At 48.7% G+C, this 17,690-nt stretch overlaps 1 pseudogene; it reads right to left on the reverse strand.

Moving 5' to 3' along the window:
- LOC146869131 (proteasome subunit beta type-7-like) overlaps nucleotides 1-17,690 on the reverse strand; it is a 78,578-nt pseudogene that overhangs the window by 15,478 nt on the left and 45,410 nt on the right.

Raw genomic sequence — 17,690 nt, forward strand, 5'->3', positions numbered from 1 at the left:
TGGCCCCTCCGGAGAGGTTCCACGGGGATATCCGGAAAGTACAGGTCTTCCTCACCCAAGTTCAACTCAATTTTCACTGCAAACCTAAACTGTTTGCCACGAACCAGGCCCGAGTAGCATTTCTCATCTCTTACTTAACCGGGGAAGCAGCACAATGGGCGGTCCCCTTAGTAAGGCGAGACGATGCCCTTCTCTACGATTGGGACTCCTTTCGGCAGGAATTTGAGCGAACTTTCGACCGTAGAGCAGACACCTTTTCAGCCGACCATGATCTTCTCGACCTACGGCGGATTCCCTCCGATTTCCTAGGGTACATCAACAGCTTTCGCCGTCTGGTGGCAGAAACCGATTGGCCGGAGACGAAGCAGACAGCGATCTTTTATAGAGGGCTCATGGAGGAGCTGAAGGATGTGATCGCCCAGATCGACCCCCAGCCACTCACCTGCGCGGCCATGATAGAATTGGCGTCCAGGCTCGAATATCGCCTCCGGGTACGGAAAGGCGATCATAAACGAAAGGACAAGCCACCCTCACCATACGAGCCACCCCGCTTGTCGGACGCTACTGCTTTCGGGCCCGTCCCCATGGAGGTTGGGACGGTGAGAGCTTCTCTGACCCTTTCGGAGCGGGACCACCGACGAAAGCAGGGCCTCTGCCTCTACTGCGGGAAGAAGGGCCATTTCCTGCGCGAATGCCCGGTGCGCCCGAAGACCGGTAGGCCCCGACCGGGCCAAACAACGGCCAGTCTCGCTGAGGGACCGGCAGAAAACCCCCGTGCTTGAAGGAAGGAGGAGGGACGCCTTCAAGCTGTCAGTTCATCCCTTCGCTGGAAGCCGATGTCACTCAAGAACCCGACCATGTGTTTATCACCGCTCATGTGACGGTTGACGACTGCACGCTGGAGGTTAGAGCCATGATCGACTCCGGGGCCACGGGATGTTTCATGGATATCGAGGAAGCAGAGAGGCTGCGAATCCCCCTCCGTTCCAAAGACGTCCCCGAAATGGTGTATGCTGTCGACGGCAAGGAGTTGGAATCCGGCCCCATTCGACAGGTCACTCCGCCCCTGTGGGTCACAATAGGGAAAGAACACGGGGAGTGGCTCACCCTGAATATCATACAAGCCCCTCGATGCAGGATCATCCTAGGGTTGCCGTGGTTACGGCTACATGAACCCCATATACATTGGGCGACGAACACGGTTACGTTCGTTTCTCCGTTTTGTCGAACCCGTTGCCATCTCATGAAGGAACCTCTGGGGACGGGCGATGGAACCACACACCATGTGGCCACTGCAGCGGAGAAGGAGGTGGTCCTCCCCAACTGCTATGCACCCTATATCGGGGTCTTCGATAAACAGCAAGCCGAAGAACTACCACCCCATCGGGAATTCGATTGCCGCATCGACCTAGTCCCAGGAGCCAGCGTCCCGTGCAGCCGGGTGTATGCTCTTACCGGTCCAGAAACCTGTCATCTCAAAGAGTACATAGACAAGTACTTGAAGCTGGGATTTATACGCCCCTCCAGCTCTCCAGCGGCGTCCCCCCTGTTTTTTATTCCGAAGGCCAACGGGGAGTTACGGTGCTGCATAGACTACCGTTCCCTCAATGCAATAACCATCAGGAATCAGTATCCCCTGCCACTCATTCCCGTTCTCTTGGAACAAGTCCGGGGAGCACGGATTTACACAAAGTTGGACCTTCGAGGGGCGTACCATTTGGTTCGGGTACGCGCCGGGGATGAGTGGAAAACAGCGTTCAAGACCCGATTCGGCCTATTCGAGTACTTAGTGATGCCGTTCGGCCTCTGCAACGCCCCGGCCGCTTTCCAATACTTCCTCAACGAAGTATTGAGGGACTATCTGGACAAATACGTCGTGGTCTATATCGACGATATTTTGATCTTTTCGTCGGATCCCAAGGACCACGAAGAGCACGTACGATCCGTGCTGGGAGCCCTGGAACGACACCGACTATTCTGCAAACTCACAAAATGTGAGTTTCACGTAACCACCGTGGAGTTCCTTGGCGTCCTGCTCACCCCCGAAGGGCAGATCATGACCGACCAGAAGGTCAAAGCCGTGGCCGATTGGCCACAACCGACCTCAGTGAAAGACGTGCAGAGCTTCCTCGGCTTCGCAAACTTTTACCGGAGGTTTATCCAACATTTTTCCCAAACAGTAACCCCGTTAACCAAGCTAACCCGTAAGGGAACGCCTTTCCTGTGGTCACCAGAAGCCCAGACGGCCTTCGAGCAGCTCAAGACAGCGTTTACCTCCGCGCCCGTCCTTCGCCATGCCCAACCGGAGCTTCCGTTCCTGGTGGAAGCCGATGCGTCAGACGAAGCGGTGGGAGCTGTTCTTTCCCAGCGCCAGCAGGAGACAGGGCTGCTCCATCCAGTGGCCTTCATGTCCAGGAAACTGAGCCCGGCCGAGCTCAACTACACCATCGCGGAGAAAGAACTGCTCGCCATACGCGAAGCCTTCTTGGAGTGGCGGCATTGGTTGATGGGGGCTCGTCACCAGGTGACCGTTTACACGGACCATCGTAACCTGCAATTCTTACGGTCAGCCCGCCACCTGTCGCCAAGGCAAAAGAGATGGACGCTCTTTTTTGCTGAGTATCATTTCGTGGTGACTTATCGTCCCGGGGCACTGAACAGAAAAGCTGACGCTCTCTCGCGCCAACATCCTCCATGTCTCCCTACGGTGTCTCCCGAGCAATCCATTCTCGCTCCGAATCAGGTCATAGGTAGTCTGAAGACCGAATCCTTTCTGCAAGGGGTGAAGAAAGGTATCCAAACCTTCACCTGGTCATCGTGGTTAAGAAGCCACAAGGAATGGCGTCTTTTCCAGGGTATTCCCTTGTGGGGGTCCCGGGTGTTAGTCCCCACGTCACGACTCCGAAAGCTCGTCTTCTCATGGTGCCATGAAGTGCCCAGCGCGGGGCACATGGGAGGGACAAAAACCCTGGAGAGGGTGCTGAGACAGTTTTGGTGGCCTACTGTCCGACCTGATGTGTTGCTATGGGTGAAGAGATGTGCAGTTTGTGCCCAGATGAAACCCGACCATCAGCGACAACAAGGACTGCTGATGCCACTTCCTACCCCGATGAATCCCTGGGAACGGATTTCCATAGACTTCGTGGTGGGGCTGCCGAAGGACCAGGGATGTACCGCCATTGTTGTTGTAGTTGACTATCTTACGAAGATGGGCCACTTTATCGCCTGTAAACAAGTCCCCTCGGCAGGGGTATTGGCATCCCTCCTGTTGAGACACGTGGTGCGACTTCATGGACTCCCGATGGGGATCGTCTCGGATAGGGTATCGCAGTTTACTGCCCGGTTCTGGAGGGTGTGGTGTGAGCAGCTCGGCATCCATTCCTCCTTGTCCACGAGCTTCCACCCCCAGACGGATGGGCAGACAGAGCGACTCAATCAAACCCTGAAACAATACCTGCGTTGCTACGCCGCTAAAGCGGCGGACTCTTGGGTTGATTTGCTCTGGGTAGCCGAGGTGGCGTATAATAATGCACAACATTCATCAACACACCACACTCCATTCTTTCTTGCTTCTGGGTTCCACCCCCGATTTGTCCCCTTCATTCTCCCCAGGGAGGCGGTGTCCCTTCCCGATTTGCAGACGAGACTCAGCACCATCCACACTGCTCTCAAACAGGCCAGGGCCAGCTTGAGGGTAGCGAAGACTCGCTATAAAGCCCAAGCCGACAAACGGCGGAGACCCGCACCTGTGTTTCGCAAGGGGGAGAAGGTATGGTTGTCCACGAAAAACATCCGCTTCCGCTATCCCAGTGTTTTTCACCCGAAGTACATTGGACCATACCCGGTGGTGCGACATGTGAACCCGGTGGCGGTGCTACTGCGGTTGCCCCCGCATCTGCGCATCCATCCGGTGTTCCACGGGTCATTGCTGAAACCCTCTCTGTGCCCGGTGAAGAAGCCCCCTGCGCCTGTCTGGGTTCACCACGAGCAGGAGTACGTCGTTCGCCGTGTTCTGGATTCCAAACTGGTGAGGGGCAAGCTCTGGTATCTTTTGGCCTGGAAGGGATACGGCCCAGAGGAAAACTCATGGGAACCGGCGACGGCGGTACACGCGGCCCGACTGGTGGCGGCCTTCCACCGCAGTTCGCCCTCCAAACCCGGGGGCTCCGGCGGTTCGGTGGCCGGGGTGAAGAGGGGTGTGCTGTCATGATTCCGAGGCCAACGGCGCGGCTCTGAGGATAAGACTCCATATCCCAGCAGCCCCCGCGGCCACCCGCCGGAAGAAACGTCTTTGCACCCCGGGCAAGTATAAAAGGCGCGGCAACCTGGTAGGCGGGGCCAATGATTCCCGTTTGATCTAGTGAATCCTAACGGCTACGAAGAAACCCCTGCATCGTCCCGCGACTCCCTGTCTTCCATCCAGCCGGTGACCCGACGTGGATTCTCGACATCTGATCTCCCGACGACTCTGAGGAGGAAAGCAGGCCTACGGTTCCACCGGCTCGCCTCAGCAGATCCTGAGGCACTCTCTGCTCCTCCAGACTTCCCGGCGCTCCTCCGCCCCTGGATTTCCCGGGCGTGAGTGGCAGCGCCACCTACTTCTACGGACCTCCCGGCGCTCCTCCGCCTCCCGGATTCCCAGGCGTGAGTGGCAGCGCCCCCTCGACACTTTCAAGCAGCAGCGGCTCCTGCGCTCCTCCGCCCCCCAGAGTTCCTGGGCGTGAGTGGCAGCGCCTGAGTCCGCAGGCTGTCTCGAGCCTTTCCTGGCGCCTCCCCGTGAATAAACGAGGAGCGCGAGCGAGACCTTCCCTCTCTCCTCGTCCCATCCGTGAAGTAACGGAGAGGGACTCGCAGAGAGCGGCCATAGGGAAGACAGAAACCCCAGGTCTCTCCCCTGCTGTCCCTTCCCGACCTTCCCTCGCCCACCTGTCTCCTCGTCCGAGGGTATTTCACGTGCACCGGACAGGGGTCGGATGGGCGGGGGGCCCACACATAGCATCAACGTGATCCTGAGGAGAAGAAGCACTGGGACCACGACACATAGTGGCCGACTAGGCCGCAGAACGCACACTTGGCTCTGCAGGCGGGGCACCGTTTATCGTGCGCCGCGTGGCCCGGGCTTCCACATCTGTAACACCTCGCCGTTTCTCCCTTGTCTTGCTTCCACGGTTGTCCCGGTTTTCCTTTCGCTTTGTATGATCCTTTGTATTCTCCGGGCGCCGGTTTTCCTCTTCCATACTGGTCCGCGTCATCCACCTTATTTATCGTGAGTCTCGGGGCTTGATCTCTCTTTGCTGCTTCTGCGCAGCGCTTGGTCAGCTCTGCCCTCTTCACTATGGCGATCACCTCGTTCAGCGTTGCATCTCCACTCGCCCACAATTTATCTTGCACTGATTTGCTTGTCGTATGCATGACGATTTGGTCTTTAATGAATTCGTCCTGTAATGCCCCATAGTTGCATGTTATCGCAAGTTTCCTCAGTGCCGCCAAGTAGTCATCTACCGTTTCCCCCGCATCTTGCTTCCTCTGCTGGAAATTGAAGCGGTCGATGGAGGTGCACACTGCGGGATGATAGTGGTTGTCCAAATCTTCGAGGGCGTGTTTGAACACGTCGGTGTCCGCTGCCTGTCTTGCGACCGGTGTTAGGTTGTTGAAGACCCGTATGCCTTCTGGTCCCATATTATGCAGGAGTATCCTCTTCCTCCTGGCGCTGGAGAACGCCTCCTCGTTCTCGTCTTCCAGCGCGTCTAGGTAATTTCTGAAGTACTCCCTCCAGTCTTCCCATTTCATTTGGGGTTCTCCGGGCCTTGGAAGGAACGGGACCGGCGTCATTAACGCTGATGCCTGCGCACTCATCTTGACGTCCGCCTGGTTCCTCGGGCTACCTGGCGCTTCTGTCCTCTCCCCCCTTCTTCGGGTCACTGGGATCTCGTCGGAGCTGCCTGCACCGTCTCCACCCGATTCCGCCAGGGTCGCTGCTGCCGCACTGTGGTACGCCCCTGACGTTCCTCTACCTCGTGGTCGGCCCACTTACTGCTCTCGTGCCTCCCTCTGGTGACCGGCTGCCACTGCCGCGCTCTCCCGGTGCATTGGTGTCTGTCCTTGGCCTCCCGGATCAGCTTTCCGCGTGGGGTGTCGTCCCCCTACGTAGATCTTCCTCCTATGTGCTGGTTAGGGGCACCTCCCTCACTGGGGATCTCCAGGTCCGCTCTTTCCGAGCCTCGTCGCCACTGTAATTATGTAGGTTGCCTGTATGGCATAGATGCCCCCCAAGGAAGTGCTGGAAGCAGGACAGGTAATTATAGTAAGCCTTTATTCACCAGGTAAACTCTTCACCGAGAGACCGCCGGGCAACAAGCTCCGTTCGCTGCTCTCGCGCCGCGCTGACTCCTCGCGCATGCGCAGTAGCGTCCGATATGGCCGCTACGCGCATTCCTGCCCTGACGTAGTGCGCGTCAACTAGACCGCGACACTACAACCAACACCAGCCATAGTTGCAAGTTAGTTCATGGTAGAGTTCTGTCTAATGTTTTGCTCGCACCTACGTATATACAGTGCCCTTTAACCTGGCAATATTGTAAGCGCTATAGTATATACTAGTATATACATATGCAATAACTGCCATACCAGGCAAGGGGATACAAATAAAAGCCACATCTCCCTGATCGTTTCTGTCCATCTTTGCATTGTTTTACAGGCGGAACATTTACATAACACTTAACCTTCACCAAATCACGGCAATTTATTGTCTAGATATGCCTTCTTAAATATCCGTAGCGTTTATACTTTAGCACATCGCGGCGCTACATTCCCAATATATGATTTCTTCCACCTGCATGCCTTTACACTTCAAAAACCACAGCGTTTATTCTTTGGTATGGAACTTTTTGAATCACAATGGTGCTTTCATTTTCACAAGTTACAACGCTTCGTTCACTAATATGAGACTTCTTACATCTTCACAGCACTTGCACTTTTTATATTAAGCAACAAAAGGAAGAACAGGAAGGAGCCTTTGCCAAACACTAACCTGTCGCGCTGCACCATAGTCTGGTGAACAAATTTATGAGAACATATTAAAATTCAATATATAATGTCAACACCATCAAAACATTACAACACACCTAAAATGCAACCTTTGTGGAGCAATCTTACACTGTCTTTGAGCTGCTTTGTCCTACTAAAATAAGCAGTGCCCTAACAAAAACCCTTATGTTTTTTATTTATGCACTAAGGTATTATAACATACTTTATCATATACTCTGTATGCTTTTAGAAATAGCTCTCCCTGTTTTAAACTATTGCATGGCTTCTTTGGTTTACACAAGTACACACTTTGTGCCATTCTCTACCTATTGCATACATCTAACGTACATTATAAATACCATTAGCCTTACAATAAAATACAGCTGTCCATAAATACACCACACCTAACTCTCACATACACAGGCACAATACAGGTGACAAAGCAAGCAAGAAACTCGATAACCTACTACTCACCTCCACACATGGAATATATATAGTCAAAGTTCTGTACAACATACATTCATACTCTGTTAGCATAGTCATATCTGTACAACACCTCTTACTGGATTACCGAGCATAGATGTTTAATACAATGGCAGGTAAATGTACAAGCTATATTATAAAAAAAGCCTCTCTCTAACACTATGATCCATGCCCGCTATAAAATGCAGTACCTCCTTCACTTTACTCCCCAACCCCCCTAAAATGCAATGAAAAAAACATGCTGAATACCACGCTGGTAGAGCCTTTGTACAGCCATTGAACTAGGTCAGCAGAGCCACTCTAAAGCAGAGAAATAAGTCAGCCAAGCCATTGTAAAACTAAACAAGCATTGGCATAGCCAATAGGTCTCGCTTTTGGGACCTTAGAAGTATTTAGTTATGCAGCAGAATATCCTTGGTGCAACAACATCAACTGTTGCATGGCTAAACACTTATAAGGTCCGAAAGGCGAGACCTATTGGCTATGCCAATGCTTGTTATCAATTGCAGTAGATAAGGTAATGACCGCATAGATGTTTAAGAATACTTGTTTGTAGGAATCATGTCAAACAGCATTCATAGCTGAAATGATCTTAAATCGATGAAGACAGCTATAAATACTCTTTCCAGAATCAATTTCACACGTATGGGCTTTTTCAGTTTGAATAACCGTTAAAGGCGTCCTGTAATTTGGCACCAATGACTGACACCAGTCAGATGTCGCGCCGCCATGTTTTGGTATGAACATCAAGAAAGTTCTCTGTGGTTTTTACAAGTACCTTACTTGGCTTTGCATCTAGCCGACACTTAACTTTTAACTTCTCACACCCCGCCCCCCTCTCATAGACCCTTCTTGCCCCTTAATTCCAACCTTTTTCCTCTCAAACCCTTGCTTTGCCCCTCAGTTCCTCCTACTCTAATCTAGGCCATTGCTTCCATCCCTCTCATATTTATTCCTTTTCTCCGCGTCTCTCTTCTCCCGACGTAATTCGACGTGTTCCCTCTCTGTAAGAGGGTGTCCCGGTGAATTGAAGAAACTGAGACTTCAAGTACGTTTTCAAGTTATAACTGTTACAGAGACCCACGACAGCTCCAGTTGAAGACAGGCAAAGAATGACACAAACTCAACAGGAGTTCTAGATCTTAGGGGCATATCAACAACACCCGGCGATAATTATCGCTCAGCGCTCTTAGCGTGAGGATAATTATCGCCGGCTAGCGTGAATTTTTATCGCTGAGATAGCGTGCTATTAGCAACGCTTATCTCAATAGCGATAAAAATCCTCACGCTAACAGGCTAACATGAGATTATCGCTGGAAACGCAGCGATAATCTCACGTTAGCTTGTTGATAGGGACAGGCAAATTTAGCCATGATATCCTCCTTCCATAGGATATCATGGCTAAGTCTGAAAATTAGCAGACGTAAAAAAGCAGCGTTAACCGCGGTTAGCGCTGCTTTTTTTGTCTCTAACAGGGTTAGCGACATTCTTGATAATAGGAGAAATGTCGCTTAGCGACATTTCTCCTATTATTTTACTCTGGAACGCCCCCTTTGCATCTCATTAGAGATGCAAGGGGAAGCGTAGAGTAAAAGGGTGCTAACATGCAAATTTGCGTGTTAGCACCCTGTTGTTGATAGGGCGCTAGTTTTATCTCTGCTTTTTTGGCTTTTAAAGCCAAAAAATCAGAAATAAAGCCCTTGTTGATATGCCTCTAAGAGTGCAGTGACCTAATACATTCTTATTACATCACACTTGATATACAAATAACTTTATTGATACAAGAAAATACCACAAAACATAAGCATAAGAAATACAGCTCTCCACACTCTCTCCCACCCTCTGATGTTCCTTCCCTCCTCGTTCACTTCTTTTCTATTTGCTATCCTATCTTTCCCTCGTATCTATTCCCACACTCCTTACATTTCCTCACACTCTCCCTCTGAACCCTTGCTTCGCTCTTCTATTCCCCCAGGGCGCCTCGAAGCAGCTGTGATGCTAGAAAAGCGCCATAACTTGTAATACCAGATTAGACCGCGAAAGACTGTAGAGTCTGTATGATTCCGCTGAATACAATATTTTCCTGGGCTCGGGGGCCCAGGCCTGCCCTGGCACCCACCTGAACAGCATCTGTTTCAGCATCCTGTTGACGGTCACCACGCGGGGGGTGCGGCCGGTGGAGAGGGCGTGCAGCTGCATGTTGGAGGATATGAGCTGTGTGGTCACCTCTGCGTCGGCCGCCACGCCGGCTCCGCAGCAGCTGTGCGGGGGTGCAAGAAAACAGGAGTTAGTGCACAGTGTCGGGTGTCAGAAACTCACCTCAAAACACCCTCTCTAGGTGCAGGCCTCTGCTGCATTGACATGTCCCAGTATGGGGCCACACTGTTTGAGAGGTCATATTTGTTGCATAAAATAGCCGGCAGGTGGCGGTGTTGCACAAGTAATTACATTTTACAATACATTTTTTTCGTAAACAAACGCACTAGGGGCCATATGTAGGTAAATTATTTTTACCGATTCTTAAATACCGAATTTTACCGAATCGGTATTTAAGAATCGGTAAGTTATATGTAGGTCAACATTCGGTAAACGTTACCGAATCGGTAAAATTCGGTAAACATGAATCGGAATTTACCGATTCGGTAAATACCGAAGCGGTATTTTCCGAATCGGTAAATACCGACGTGGTATATTCCGATTCGGTAAATACCGACGTGGTATATTCCGATTCGGTAAATACCGATTCGGTAAATACCGAATCGGCAGTTCAAAAACACATGACTCCAAGCAGCCAATCCTGTGCAACCTCAACCCCACCCAACCAGGGAGTGGCCACACCCAGGCAGGTGCACACAATTAGCAGACTCTGCAGAGGCTGGGAGTGCTGAGGAGAGGAAGAGAGCAACTGCCAGATTCAGACCTGGAGACTGAAAGAATGGCCAGCCAGGACACAGAGAGGGAAGGAGGGGAGAGGAAGCGAAAGCTCAAATTCAGCCCGAAGGAGCTGCAAGTTCTGGTGGAGGAGGTTGTCAAGCAGCACCAAAAACTATTTGGGAAACTGTCACAGCAAGTGCCTGAGTCAGAAAAAAGAAAGATCTGGCTTGGAATCCAGGCACAGGTGAATGCCATAGGAGTGACCCCCCGGGACATCGATGTCCTGAAGAAGCGGTGGTATGACATCCGCATTATCACAAAGAGGAAGGTGGCAGATTTAAAGAAAGAGGCCAGCCAGACAGGAGGTGGACGCAACAGAGCACCAGCCCTGACAGAACTGGAGGAGCTAGTGGAGACAACGATCGAGCCAGAAAGCATCGTGGGGATTGGGGACGCTGACAGCTCCGCCAGAGGCACCTCCAAACAAGGTAAGACGCCTGCACAGCAATGTGCCCCCCCTACCCCTATCCCAACTCCCCAAATGTGCAATGAGAATCCCACTCCAGTGCAGGTGTTAGTGCATGCTAGCAATGCATCATGGGAGATGTAGTCCCTGAAAGCCCAAACAGGATATGATTAGCACAGATTAACAGGGCATGTGACACACAGTAGCGAGAAGCAGGCAGAGGACATTGAGATACTGTTTAGAAAATGTTTTGTCATGTCAGCAAATCAATGCTTCAGGTACACTTAGCTGATGTCGCTTTTCTGTCCACAGGCACTACTGCGCACAGAACTGGCCATGAGAAGGGAGAGAGGGCACACCACACACCCAGCACAGAGAAGGCCACCACCAGTTCCGGCCAGGGAACGGCACCACAGGCACTTACACCACCCCAGCCAGCATCGCCGCTCCTGCCTGCATCCCCAGTCCTGCAGGTTTCACCACCATCTTCACCTCCTGCACAGCACAGGTTGAGGAGGCGTCCTGCAGCTAGGTTGGATGTGACCGACTCATCATCCGAGGAGTCGAGGGGCCCGGAAACGTCCACTGTACCCCAGGATGCAACCCATGCCAGTGTGCCTTCCGAGTCTGAGGGAGAACACACAGTTGGCAGACGGCGCCGCAGGGCTCGGCCGCAGAGTCCACCTCCCCTTGGGCAGGGCCATGGAGTGTTCTCAGGTCTTGAGGGCACCATGGTGAAAGTACAACGCGTCCAGGCAAGGGCAATGGTGTCCGTTCAGCGACAGATGCGTGGGCTAAACAACACCTTTGGAAACATTGAAAAGGGCATCACCACCATGGCAGGGGGCATTGCTGATATTGCAGCGGGCATGCGGGACATGTCCCAATCCATCATGGAGCTGTGCTCAAGGTTCGATGAGGACAGGGCCACACGGCGCAGGGGACATCTGAGGAAGGATCAGACCTCGAGGGCAGTGAACTGACTGGCAACTGCCACATCGCTGATCTGCAGGCGCTCTGTGGCGATGCAGGAGGGCCTTGCACAGTGCAGCACAGATGTGTCCAGGGGGATGGTTAGGGTTACAAGTGCACTGGAAGTGCTGCTCACCAGCCAGTCTGCAGCAACTGGCGCTTTGGATGCTGGCGACACAGAAGACACGACCAGTAGGAGCAGCATAACCCCCCCCGTCCCAGACACTCGTCGGAGCAACAGGCGTCACCGTGGTGCCACAGGTACCCCAGCCACTGAGGACGCCCCCTCAAATCCTTCCCGCACTGCTGCGCGTGGCCGCAAACATTAATGCCCCATGCAAAACAATAACACATTTGGGTGAAGTAACCCTTAAGTCACAAGATTTATTATTTCATTGTTGTTTCAATACAGTTTCCTTTGTGTTGTGGCGTAGTGCTGCCTGATTAAACTACGTCATGGCATCCAACTACAGGCTGTGTCCCCTTACTCATTCAGAAATAGTTGGATGTGATCTCTGCCCGTCTCACTCTTCCATCTGTTGCTGTTTGTACTCCTGCTGCGTTGTCCTCTGCATGCGCAGTCTCATCATCATTGTCCTCAATATATGTCATTTCGACCTCTGTGCCTCTCTTTGTGGCAAGGTTGTGCAGCATTGCACAAGTCGCAATAATCTTGCAGCAGAGGATGGGTGTGTACTGGCGTGCACCTCCACTCTTATGGAGGCAGCGAAACCTGCTCTTCAGTAGTCCAAACGTGCGCTCCACCACATTGCGAGTAGATTTGTGTGCCACATTATATCGTCTCTCGCTCTGGGTTGATGGGTGTAGGTAGGGAGTGAGGATGAATGACCGCACGGCATATGCACTGTCCCCTAGGTGAGTAAAAGGGAGACATCAGTCACATGTCTCAATACACTATGTTTGGCACTGAGTACTATGTAGCTTCACTGTTACTTACCTAGCAGGTATCCTTCTCCAAATTCTCCCACAAGCAGTCGTGTGTAGATCCCACTGTTCTGGAAGATGTAGGAGTCATGGGTGCTCCCAGGGAATTTGGCAACGATATCAGTGATGATGTTCCCTGCATCGCAGATTACCTGCACATTGATGGAGTGGGTGGACTTTCTGTTCCTGTAGATGTGCTCAGTGGCAGCTGGTGGGCAGATTGGGATGTGTGTGCCATCTATACAGCCAATGACATGGGGGAACTGTGCCATTTGATAAAAGTCAGTTTTAGTTTTCTGCAGTTCAGCCTGTGTGTTTGGAAAGCTGATGTAGTGGTGCATTCTCTGCATCATGGCATCCAGGAACTTCCTGAAGAAACGGGACAGGCAACTCTGGGATACACCGCCCACCGCAGCTATCACCCCCTGGTAACTGCCAGATGCAAGTAGGTGTAGGCTACAGAGCACCTGCACATGTGGTGGTATGGCATGGGCCCTTCTTGTTGGCTGGTCCAGGAGTGGGTGCAGGTCCCTTATCAGGTCCAAGATGGTGTGGGGGTGTAGCCTGTACCTTTCATGTATCTCTGCGTCAGTCAATTGGAAGAGTGTGATGCGCTGTCTGTAGATCCGTTCCTCCCGTCTCCATATCCTCAGTCCTGCAGCCTGTAGACGTAGCCGCCTTGCAATGACATACAGAGCGGCCATGTTGTCCATGCTGGTGCATTTTGGGATTGCTTAAATGCACTGTTGGAAATTACCACCTGCTTTCTATCAGTGTTAATTACCGACTCTTATTTACCGATTTTGAAGGATTTCTTAATTACCGAATTTACATACATCTCATTTTTCCGTGTTACCACTTCATGTTTACCACTTCATATTTACCGATTCGGTAAATATGAATTCGGTAAATTTGAAGCGGTGTTTTTGAAGTCGGTAAACTTGAATCGGTATTTACCGATTCATATTTACCGAATATGTGTTTTTGGCCTCCTACATCTCAACTATCTCAATACCGGTCGGTAACGGGATAATTACCGAATTTCGGCCGTTACCGACCGGTATTTAGCTACCTACATGAGGCCCTAGGTGCGCCTTTTACATTCTAGGCCCCGTAGTCCTGTTAGAATATTAGAAAAGAGGGGGAAGAACTGGACTGGATGAACTACCTATGCAAGGAAATGAGAAACGTAGGAGCTAAGGATGCACCCATCCCATGTCAGTTCTAGTGTTCCTTCCGGTGCATATTCTTATTTTATAGCCAACAATTTTTTGGCATGGGAAGATTCCCAGACCCAGGCTTCACTCTTATTGTCTATTTGACGTCACTCGCAACCCCTCAGTGAAAAACATACCGAAAATTCCCTGTTACCCATCTATAAATCTATATTTTATCAGGTGAGTTTGCTGGAGCAGGTATAATAAGCTAAAGTGAAACTCCTGTTCCATTTTCGTATGTCTATATTAAGAGGATGTATGACGTTACAACGCATACTATTACAACGCATGCTTTTTCAACGCAAATTTTACAACGCAAACACTTTTACACCGCATGACTTTACAACGAATACTGTTACAACGCAAAAAGGATCTATTTCATTAAAAGTGCTTTTACAACGAAAACATTTATAACGCATACCATTACAACGCAAAAATATATATATATATTTTTTTTTTTGTTAAATAAAAACTGGCACGGTATGCAGGGAAATTTGGGGTTTTTGGGTGGGGAAGTGTATTAAAAAGTGGAGAGAAACTGAACGTAAATTTAGTGAAATGGATTTTTTTAAAAATACTCGAGTATTAAAATTAATACTCGAGTATTAAAATTAATACTCGTTTTTTTAAAACATAAAAAATTTTACAAATATTAAACTTTCACACAAATAACGAATAATTTACGAATTTAAAAATGTATATAATAATTAAAACAGATATTAACTAAACGGATTAAAAAGCAAAATACACATAGTCGCCATTTTAACCATCCCACTTCTAAAACTTGTCCTACAACACTTTCTATGAAAACAATACCAAAATACTACTTCAAAATGGATGCCAAAACGGAACGAAAATGTGAAAACCACACATCTTAAAATGCTTTTTCAAATTGTTATTTTCCACAGCAAATACAACGAACGCTGTTTTTGAAAAAATTAATAATGACACTGACTAAAACCTATAAATTCGAACAAGACACCATTTTAAATCAGTTGATTATCAACTCCCAGAGAGACCAGACGCAAAACCTGACCCTCTGACTCGTATACTGACAGAACACTACAATTGTAGAAGCATTTTTCCTTTCCTACTACAAGTAAGTTACCAATAAATTTAACCAATATGTTTTCTTTTAATATATATTTGTTTTCCATCCAAAGAGATCAGCTACTATATTTTTTTAAATTTATAAAATGGACAATAAAAGATTAATTTATTATTATGAATACGAACTTATAAAAACTTTTTTTACTCAAAAACAGAAATTTTTTCACTGTGACAAACAACATCTCGTGGAAAATATTTCTGTCAACAAGACTCACCTTTGTTAATGTGAAGGTAAATTACTAAGTACTATTTTTTTTTTTAAATTATTATAAAAAAAGTATTTGATAGTGATGAAAGAAAAATTACTATTATTACCCCAACAAGGTGCAACAGTACAGAAAGTGTGGGATAGTGTTGGGGTATCAGTTACTATTCTAACTCCAGGTAGGTGCATCAGTAGGGAAACTGTGGGATAGTGGTGGGGTATTAATTATTATTCTTTCTCCAGGTAGGTGCAGCAGTAGGGAAAGTGTGGGATAGTGGTGGGGTAACAATTACTATTCTAACTCCAGGTGGGTGCAGCAGTAGGGAAAGTGTGGGATAGTGGTGGGGTAACAATTACTATTCTAACTCCAGGTGGGTGCAGCAGTAGGGAAAGTGTGGGATAGAGTAGGGGTATCAATTTGTATTCTAACTCCAGGTGGGTGCAGCGGTAGGGAAAGTGTGGGATAGTGTAGGGGTATGAATTACTTTTATAACTCCTGGAAGGTGCAGCTGGAGGGAAAGTGTAGCATCTGATATAGATAGTGTTATAAAAAATGTTAAAATTTTAAAAAGTTTTCACATTTAGCATTTGTACCAAACGTTGACAATGATTTTCACTTTTAAAAATTATTTTCTTTCAGATACTCACATTAATCTTTCAAACTTAAATAAGGAGCAAGAGGACCACAAAAGCAGAGACCCAAAATCTCCAGCCAGGAGCCAACAAGCATAAGAGGAGCCAAACCAAAGAAAACACCCTAAAAGCAGAAGGTATTTAAAATTCACATTTAAACGTTACAATAATATATTTTATAAAGTTGAAACAGAACAGAAAATGTTGGATGTACTAAGAGTTGCATTTTTTATTCAAACTCCAGGTGGGTGCAGCAGTAGGGAAAGTGTGGGATAGTGGTGGGGTAACAATTACTATTCTAACTCCAGGTGGGTGCAGCAGTAGGGAAAGTGTGGGATAGTGGTGGGGTAACAATTACTATTCTAACTCCAGGTGGGTGCAGCAGTAGGGAAAGTGTGGGATAGTGCAGGGGTAACAATTACTATTCTAACTCCAGGTGGGTGCAGCAGTAGGGAAAGTGTGGGATAGTGGTGGGGTAAAAATTACTATTCTAACTCCAGGTGGGTGCAGCAGTAGGGAAAGTGTGGGATAGTGCAGGGGTAACAATTACTATTCTAACTCCAGGTGGGTGCAGTAGTAGGGAAAGTGTGGGATAGTGCAGGGGTAACAATTACTATTCTAACTCCAGGTGGGTGCAGCAGTAGGGAAAGTGTGGGATAGTGGTGGGGTAACAATTACTATTCTAACTCCAGGTGGGTGCAGCAGTAGGGAAAGTGTGGGATAGTGGTGGGGTAACAATTACTATTCTAACTCCAGGTGGGTGCAGCAGTAAGGAAACTGTGGGATAGTGTAGGGGTAACAATTACTATTCTAACTCCAGGTGGGTGCAGCAGTAAGGAAACTGTGGGATAGTGTAGGGGTATCCAATATTTTTCTATCTCCTTGAAGGTTCAGCTGGAGGGAAAGTGTAGGATCTGATATAGATAGTGTAAAATAAAATGTGAAACATACAAAATAGTCTTCACATTTTGCATTTTTTACAAACGTTGACAATGATTTTCACTTTCAAAATTTTAAAACTTTCAGATACTCACCTAAATCATTCAAACTTAAATAAAGAGCAAGATAACCACAATAGCAGAGACCCAAAATCTCCAACCAGCAGCCAACAACCATAAGAGGAGCCAAACCAAAGAAAACACCCCAAAAGCAAAAGGTATTTTAAATTCAAACTTAAACATTTCAATAACATATTTTTCAAAGTTGTAACAGAACAGAAAATGTTGGATGTAGTAAGTTGCATTTTTTATTCAAACTCCAGGTGGGTCTACCAGTAGGACAAGTGTGGGATAGTGGTGGGGTAACAATTACTATTCTAACTCCAGGTGGGTGCAGCAGTAGGGAAAGTGTGGGATAGTGCAGGGGTAACAATTACTATTCTAACTCCAGGTGGGTGCAGCAGTAGGGAAAGTGTGGGATAGTGGTGGGGTAAAAATTACTATTCTAACTCCAGGTGGGTGCAGCAGTAGGGAAAGTGTGGGATAGTGGTGGGGTAACAATTACTATTCTAACTCCAGGTGGGTGCAGCAGTAGGGAAAGTGTGGGATAGTGGTGGGGTAACAATTACTATTCTAACTCCAGGTGGGTGCAGCAGTAGGGAAAGTGTGGGATAGTGGTGGGGTAACAATTACTATTCTAACTCCAGGTGGGTGCAGCAGTAGGGAAAGTGTGGGATAGTGCAGGGGTAACAATTACTATTCTAACTCCAGGTGGGTGCAGTAGTAGGGAAAGTGTGGGATAGTGCAGGGGTAACAATTAC

The sequence above is a fragment of the Triturus cristatus genome, chromosome 1_1, assembly GCF_964204655.1.
Source record: "Triturus cristatus chromosome 1_1, aTriCri1.1, whole genome shotgun sequence".
NCBI lineage: Eukaryota > Metazoa > Chordata > Amphibia > Caudata > Salamandridae > Triturus > Triturus cristatus.